Source organism: Amblyomma mixtum, chromosome 3 (assembly GCF_055824585.1).
Source record: "Amblyomma mixtum isolate Tamu chromosome 3, ASM5582458v1, whole genome shotgun sequence".
Classification (NCBI taxonomy): domain Eukaryota; kingdom Metazoa; phylum Arthropoda; class Arachnida; order Ixodida; family Ixodidae; genus Amblyomma; species Amblyomma mixtum.
This window is the reverse complement of record NC_143014.1, coordinates 306,380,567-306,389,190: the sequence shown is the minus strand read 5'-3', so window position 1 is coordinate 306,389,190 and position 8,624 is coordinate 306,380,567. Positions and strand designations below refer to the sequence as shown.

Sequence of the window (8,624 nt, the reverse complement as noted above, 5' to 3'; positions counted from 1 at the left end):
ATGCAACATGGTCGTTTGCTTAAACTGCAAGGAAAGGAGGGTGGTCACTTAGTAACAAAATTTGTCCCAGTAGACAAGAAAAAAAAAACAGGCCCATCTTGTCCTTTCCCCTTTTTTTGCATGGACACTTATTGTACTACGTTGTAATAGCAGTGTTGAGGCCCTAATTATTTCAGAGCAGAAACTAACATGTCTTACATACGCTGTTCGATCGTATCAAGCACAAACGTCTGAAATGCATGGCGAACTGCTCTGTCGATCTAGTGTTCCAGAGATCGTGCAATGCGTCACAGTTTACAATGAGGCCATGGAATCACACGAAGACGTGTCCAGTGCAGATGCTCTTGCATGCAGTCCACGCCTTAATTGACTACGCATAAATTGCTGATATATGCTCCACGAAAGCAAGTTTAATTCTCTATATCGACCCTGCCTGCCTGTATAATCTCGTGCGCCATAGGCACGTACGCTCTCCCGGTGCATTACACACCTAGGCGCGCTGTGGGGTACCCATTCGACGGTGCCCAAGCTACACACACATATATAAAAAGCACCGTGATGGAAGTATCCGGATTAATTTCGAGTACGTTGCACTGCACGACATTTATCGCACAGTATACGGCCCGGGCCTTTAATGTATCTCGTCTCCGCGCTGAGAAGCAAATTGCAAGCGCCCTGCGCATATGCCGGAGGTGCGAGGGGCACGCAGACTAGTCCTCCACCTGACAATCAGCAATTGCGCTCTCCCTGGCCTTCATCAGTGACGAATGGATATGTGCCGTCGTCGCCGAATACGCGCATCTTGGAATGCTAGGATCGAATAATAGGAGCTCAATACAAAGCCCGCAGAACTACCGGTTGCGATGCCAGCCGGGCCCGTAGGGTTCTTCCAGCAGCACAATGCAGCACATACGGCTGTCGCTTTGCTCTGGAAAAAGTTCTGAGAATTTGAGGGAGACCGGCGGCGACCGGATCAGCACGCGCCCGGGGTGGCCACAGATGCTTCGAGCAATATGCATCAACATGAATGGCTTCTAATAAAGGACGCGATGCAATCAATCAATCTCACTGAAACGTAGCCCGCTGGGGTGGACCTTTTATCCCGTGTCCTCGCGGTAAGCATCTGACGCCATGGCCACTGAGCCATATCGCGCCAGGTGAATACATGTATTAAAATGATAGTATATGTTTTCGTACAGGACGTTCACACATTAGATTGTTGGAAGCTAGGGCGCACTGTGCGGCGCGTTTGTTGTTTGCTGCTCAGAGATATAATCGTTTGACATATGTGTGACCCACCCAAATATAATACAGCCATGCACGGCCACCGTGGTTCTTGCATTTCTCGTCTCGGTATACGCCACGAGCTGTGGAGCTGTGGTAGGCTAGTCTAGCCACCCTAGCTGTGGACCAGCTCGTGTCTACCACCCAGCCAAATCCATATCCTTGTCCACTCACGCGTTCTGGATTTCCTTTTCTCTTTCTCTGAATAGTGAGACTTCACCTGAGATAAAAGCGCGCAAAACGCTAGCTTCAAGGGCTGGCGTTTCGTGGTGGCTTCAACTGATATCGCGATGTCAGGAAAGCCACGACAGCGCTACAGGCGTTACCTCGAGCAGGGAACCAGCGTTCAAGTTCCTAGGCAAACTGTGTCCAATGTAAACAAGAGAGCCAGGACTTCAGCTATTGTTCAGATAGGTGCACATGTGGTGCAATGAAGTGCTTATGCAAGGCCTCCGGAATGAAGGGAGGAGAAAGAGGGGAAGGGGGCGTTCTCCCCCTTTCCTTCCTCCCAACATTTTTCCACAGGCCCCTATTGTATCTCCAATTGCGAGCCTGGTCAGGTCTCTGAGAAATGCTTACATTCCAGGGCTTATTAATATAAAGCGCAGTGAAGCTGAGCTTGTTGGCTTCATTGACCACTGGATCATAAAACTTTCATTTGAGTAGCCTAAAGAAAATGTACCATTTTTAACATGGTTGATCACTCTTTGTGTGGATCTTAAGCTGCCTATTTGAATGTAGGTTTTATATGCATTAACAAATAAGTCTTTCAACAGTGCGACATAAATATATGCAGGGTCAAATGTATAAATATCTAAATAAAACAAATAATCAAATAAAACAAACGAGGTCTTGCCCCTCACTCAAAAAATAGTTCTGGAGTCCCTGTACTTATAAGTTTTCAGCAAGAAGTTTGCATCATTTGCATTTATTTGCATGACTGCAATTTACTAATTCGGCCATGAGTGCGCATGGAAAAGTGGTTTCCTAGGGAATGTGTACTGAAGCGGCATACACTTGTGCCAAATCAACATCACCAGCTTGCTTGCGGTCACAAGGCGTTCAAACTCACTTTGCCGGCACATTTGATACAGGCAGTTGAGTGCTTGTGAACAAATGTTGAGAAAATATTATGTAAAGGTACGTTCATGTACTCAATATTCATTTCACATTGCATGTCTGGTAATAGTTAACAGGTGCAGAGTAGTATGGTACCAAATGGGAGGCAGTAAACAATGACAGAAATTTGAGCATCTCTGCCATTTGGCTACTCCCTGTTCCATGACTCATAGACCACATTGTAACAATTGCGTTAGTCCACTGACATTTACGTGTTTACAGTTTACTGTATCCTAGTAGTAACTGAAGCATTTTATCAGTATGTTTGTTCTTTTGGCTTTCTTGACAGACTTCAGAATCGTTTCTTTCTCACCACTTCAATGATTACACGTAATTCTGTGACTGCAGCTGACGGCTTTTGTTTTTTTTCACGTTTTCCTGATCTCTTTTTTTTTACTCTTCTGCCTTTCTTTCTTCGAGTGCATTCCCTATGGACAGCACCATTTTCAAGTTGTATACAGCTGGCTAAAATCTCATGTTCCTCATAAGGAGCATGTATTGTTATTGTCAGCATGGCTACAGATACTTCAACCATTGGGAACTTTCTTTATTGGGCAAAATGCAGTTGGTGAAGGATAAAAAGTTGGATAATCTATGCACGCACAAATTCAAATTGTACATATTTATTGCAAGCCACATGATGTTTATTTTCATTTGCAGGACAACCAGAACTAGGCAGCTGGAGGTTCAAGCCAGCGTGAAGGCAGTGAGAGTGAATCTTCGAGTGTTGGTGGCGGTGAAGGCCCAAGTACAGGCTTGACTCATATCAGCCCAGGGACAGCCCCAAATGATGCTGCAGATCCTCTTACATATAAAGATGAAAGTGCTGCCTTTGCCAGTGATTGTGGCCAGGGCTGTCAGACAGGCTACAGCACGGACACTTCAGACAAAGAATGTGTAGAATACACCGTAAATGAAGACATGGGAGAAAACTGTGATGATGTCGAGGGAAATGAAACTGACAACCCAGACTTCTCTGACGACTTCGAGGCCTACCTTGGAAAACTTTCTCAGGAAAAGCTGCCACATCAGTCCACAACAAAAGCACAAGCACTGCTGTTAATCTTAGCGTACATCGTGACAGCAGGGCTCACTTGGTCACAGGTTATGGGCCTCCTTGTCGTTCTCAGCGCCCTCTTTGGAGAAGTGGTTCTGCCACCAACTACATATCTACTAAGGAAGGTCTGGAAGGACAAAAAACAAGCACTGAGGCTGCATCTGTTGTGCTGGCATTGTCATGAATATCTTGGCATTACTCATGAAGTCCCTGCCAAAAGTGAAATAACACGTAACAGCTGCAACAGGAAGATGAGTGTGAAAACTTTGATAGCAATGGGAAGTTTTTTCGTCATGTTTGACCTCAAACAGCAACTAACAAATTTGATCAGGCATTACAGCTCCGTCCTGTTTCAAAATCTGGAGAAGCTTTCGACAGCGATTCGTGAGCCAGGAACCTACAAAGATGTCACTGATGGTGACCTATACAGAAGCATTCGGCGACAACTCAGCATGTCATGGAGTGACATCACACTAACTTTTAACACTCACGGGGCGCCTGTGTTCGAGTCGTCCAAGAGTTCCATCTGGCCTATACAAGTCATGGTAAACGAACTGCCCGTAGAACTCCAGTGGAAAAATGTTGCACTATCAGGGCTGTGGTTTGCAAAGGACCACCCACCTGTCCATATTTTTATGCGCAGGTTTGTTGACGAGGTCAACAGTATTGGGACAGTTGTTTGGTCCCATGCTGGAACAATTGTGAAGTCATCTGTACATGCGGTTATGTGTTGTGTGGACTCGCCGGCAAGAGCATCTGTCCTCAACATAAAGCAGTTTAATGGGTATTACGAGTGCAGCTGGTGCCTTGAGGAAGGTACATGTGTTGATGGTAAGTTTAATTCACACTTTCAAAGGGGGTTCATTTCTTAATGGGTCCGCAGCAATACTGAGTAACTGACAATTAGGTGCAATAGTGGTATTATGAAAGTCTGGATTTAATGGTAAGCAAAAGCAAAACACTTATACCAAGTAGCTAGGCATTCATTTTAGGTCCTGTGTACAATGCCTACTTATTCCTCTGTAACAAATGCGTGAGGTTTATTGTTAATCACATGAGCAATGTTTTAAATGTCATAAAATGCATATTTCTATGTTCTAGAAAAGCTAAGCTCCTTAATTACTGGAAATTTCTTGTGCAGCCAAAAATATAAATTGAACATGTCTTTCTATATAATACACAAAGGGCTGCAAGCTGTAGGTGCAGTGTTGCATTTGGAAGGTTTAGGCTGAATTTTGTGGGTCAGATTATTAATGAAAAGGAATTGAAGCCTACATGCAATTTTTACAGGCACGGTCGAGTACCTGTACCACGGTCAGCTAACCTGTGAACGGACCCATGGGCGTGTCCTGGAAGCGATGCGACAAGCAGGGGTACAGCAAGTAGCAGTCGAAGGTTTTAAGGGGCCATCTTCGTTGATAAAACTGAAGGGCCTTGACCTTGTGTGGGGCCTACCTCCGGATTACATGCATTGCATCCTCGAGGGTGTGACGAAACAACTTGTTGACTTATGGCTGTCGCTAACAGGCTCTGCATTCTATGTCGGGCGGCATGTCAGGCTGTTAGATTACAGACTGCGATTAATAAGACCTCCCATCACCTTCTCGAGGATTGGGCGACCCCTCTCGGAGCGTGCTTACTGGAAAGCAACTGAATGGCGTTACTGGCTTTTGTTTTATAGTGTTCCATGTTTATCCGATCTCCTGCCTCGGCCATACTTGGTACACTTTGCACTCCTTGTAAAGGCAGTGTTTTTGTTGTTAAAAGACACTGTAACTGAAAGTGACATCTGTGTAGCTGAAAGGTTGCTGTTTTCATTCGTTGAACAGGTAGCTAGGCTCTATGGCAATGCAATGATGACTTTCAATGTTCATCAACTGCTGCACCTTTCCAAAGGTACACGTATGTTTGGCCCATTGTGGGGAATGTCCACATTTCCTTTTGAAGATGGGATTGGCCATGCACTGCGGCCTGTGTCAGCAGCCAAGCTTGTTCCCATGCAGATTGCTGAACGGTGCATTATGCACCAAACCTATCGGAGTTTGGACACGCACTTGCAACTTCCAGCTCATTTGGCTGGTGCCAAGAAAGATATTACTGCTCAGTACAAAAAGAGCCACCAAACATGTCCTCTTGGCATGCCACAACCTATTTCAGGTTGTTCTGAACATCTGAGAACTGTTTTAAATTCACGCTTTGGCTGAATTCCTGAGATGTCCAAGTATTTTCGCGCGCAAATCGGTGGCATTATTGTACACAGTTCAGATTATTTAACACCAAAGAAGACATGTTCTTGCTAGGTAAAAATGGTGGATGGTTCTTATTGTTGTGTACTTGAAATTTATGTAATCACAAACTGTATATATTTGCACTCTCAAAGATTGATTACCTCGCCACTTGTGTTTGATATGCCACACATTAAGCGGTGTCAACATCCACCAGGTGCTCAGAATAATTGTTTGTATCGTTTTGATGATGTGGCCCTGCAATGTGTTTTCTTTAATGTGAATAATGTCTCGTACTTGTGTGATGTGCCTAATCAAAACGAAAGGGACTGATAGAGTAGTGAAGGTGGTTTCAGTGTAATATTATTTTTGTTTACCTTTCGATACCTCATTAGTGTGTTTATTTTTTTCAAATTAGTTTTATGGTTTTATAGGGTTTAACATCCCAAGAGGACTCAGGCTATGAGGAATGGCATAGCTATAGTAAAGGGCTGCATATAATTTTGACCACCTGGTGTTCTTTAACGTACACTGACATCGCACAGCATTTCACCTCGATCAAAATGTGACTGCCACAGCCAGGATCAAAGCCACATCTTTTGGGTCAGCCGCCAAACACCGCAACCACCAAGCCACCTTAGAGGCTATTTTAAAATTTGTGGCCACAAAACTCATCACAGTTAATGATTATGCTGCTTCTTTAGAGTGAGACAAAAGGTCATTTCGTAAGAACTCAAATGCCAAATATTTACACAAATGCATTAAAGAGAAATTTGTGAGATATATGTCTAGAAAGTAAACAGTACAAAAATGTAAAAACAGCCTGCATGGCTGTGCAATGCTCCTATTCAGGACAATCCAAAGGTAACCACATTTTTTTCATTTTCCCGCATATTTTCTGCATTATTCAAGCCCTCGTTTAGGCTGCCAACCAACTTCTGAATGCCATGGCCATAAAATTAACACTCTGCCAGCCCTGTAAACCTCATCATACCTTGTGTCACTTTGTGTTGTATCAGTGAACCATTTACCATTTTCCTGCAGGATGTTTCTTCACATAATGGAACAAGCGAAACTCACTGGTCGCCTCACCCATGCTATACAGGAAATGTTCCAAAGCACTTGAATATTACCAAAAGCGAGGAGAGGGTATGCATGCTGCAGACCCTGGCATTGTTGAAGCAACTGTAGGCACATTGTCATCAGTCCCCTTCATTATGATTGGAATACCACAGCCATTCTAAATTTTTGTGGTTTATAGCGGCACTACTTTTGTCTTGAGGTATGAAGTTTACAGACACAATGCCAGTTTGTCCCGGAAGACTGTGACTATCAGCTGCGTGGGATGGAACTCTTGAATACATGTTCTTTTGGGGAAAACACGTGCTGCACTGTTTCTTATTTGGATATAAGTGTGTGGTGGAAAACCATTTTCTTGCCCGGCCTACATTGAGTCCAGTGATTGGTCTCAGTATTGTGAAGAAAATCAATAATGGCACATGGCCTCATGCTCTTTTTTTGTTTGCCTGAGCATCCAGTCTCCTTTCCCATTAATGATTGCACTATTTCACTACATTATGTCTATTCATAACATCACTGCAAACACAAGCATGTCTGTAATGCCCGACAGTCTTTTTATTCATCTGTACTAAAAGCCTACTATGGATCGCACCTAGCAATTGGTGGGAGTCTGGATCAGTCCAAACAATTGTAGTAGCTGCCGCTTATATGAACTGTTTAATAAGGCCAGTTTTTGACTTGAAAGTGTGTAGTGCAAATAATGTAAGTGACCACTTTGTTCGGCCCATAGGCTATATAACATGAAATCCACTGATTGCATTTATATGATACAAGAATATTATACACCTTACCTGGCATCCTCATAAGCTGATTATGCTTTCTCCTTGTTTTGTCGTGTGTTTGAGATGTTGGCTGTTTTATTTAATTATAATGAATCCATTGTACTTTTCATCATAATTTGCTCACATATGCATTTTCAATTCTAACATGCTCATTTTCCCATTTATTACTTCCCGATCTGCTTTGATGTTGTGATCCAGAATGTGTAATAAATCATATTTTTGAGTGTGGAAAACTCAAAACTGTCTACAGAAGCAGAACTGTATTACTGCTGTGAATGTATACCCTGGAGCTATATACACACATGCAATTAATTGAAACATGATAGGGCAATTAAATGGGCCTTAGTTGGTTGGTTGGTTTCTGGGGTTTAACGTCCCAAAGCGACTAAGGCTATGAGAGACGCCGTAGTGGAGGGCTCCGGAAATTTCGACCACCTGGGGTTCTTTAACGTGCACTGACATCGCACAGTACACGGGCCTCGAATTTCTCCTCCAAAGAAATTCAACCGCCGCGGCCGGGATCGAACCCGCGTCTTTCGGGACAGCAGCCGAGCACCATAGCCACTGAGCCACCGCGGCGGCTAAAATGGGCCTTAAATGGTGTCCAGCCGGCCGGTTGTTATGACGCGCTGGTAATCCCTATTCCCTGCTATAGTACGTACATGTGACACATACATGCGAAGAACTAGAAATTAAGTGGAGGGGCCGGATTATTTACAAATCCAGCGCCATGGCAATTTGTGGTCGATGGAGCTAGGGCCTCCTTTGAGGGGCATTTGTTGCTGTGATCTTGAGTTACATTTCACTAGATAACTGTCACATGGCATGCAATTTTAATCTTTTCGTCAACGCGCCTTCGGGCGTCATTCACGATTAGCTTAATCTGTATGGCTGCATGTCGTACTCGCCTCGAAGCGCCTTCGATGCGCTCGCAGGTTTAAGGGTCTCGCCGCACATTATGCGAGCCCGGAATCGCCTGCGCCGTAATGCGCATTACGGCGCAGACGATTCCGGACGGCGCAGACAATTCCGGGCTCGCATAATGTGCGGCGAGACCCTTACACTTGCGAGCACATC

The 8,624-nt window shown here is 44.3% G+C and overlaps 1 pseudogene; it reads left to right on the top strand.

The window, feature by feature from the left end:
* Nucleotides 1–3,309: 3,309 nt before the first annotated feature.
* Nucleotides 3,310–6,018, top strand: LOC149355498 (uncharacterized; annotated as a pseudogene).
* Nucleotides 6,019–8,624: the final 2,606 nt, after the last annotated feature.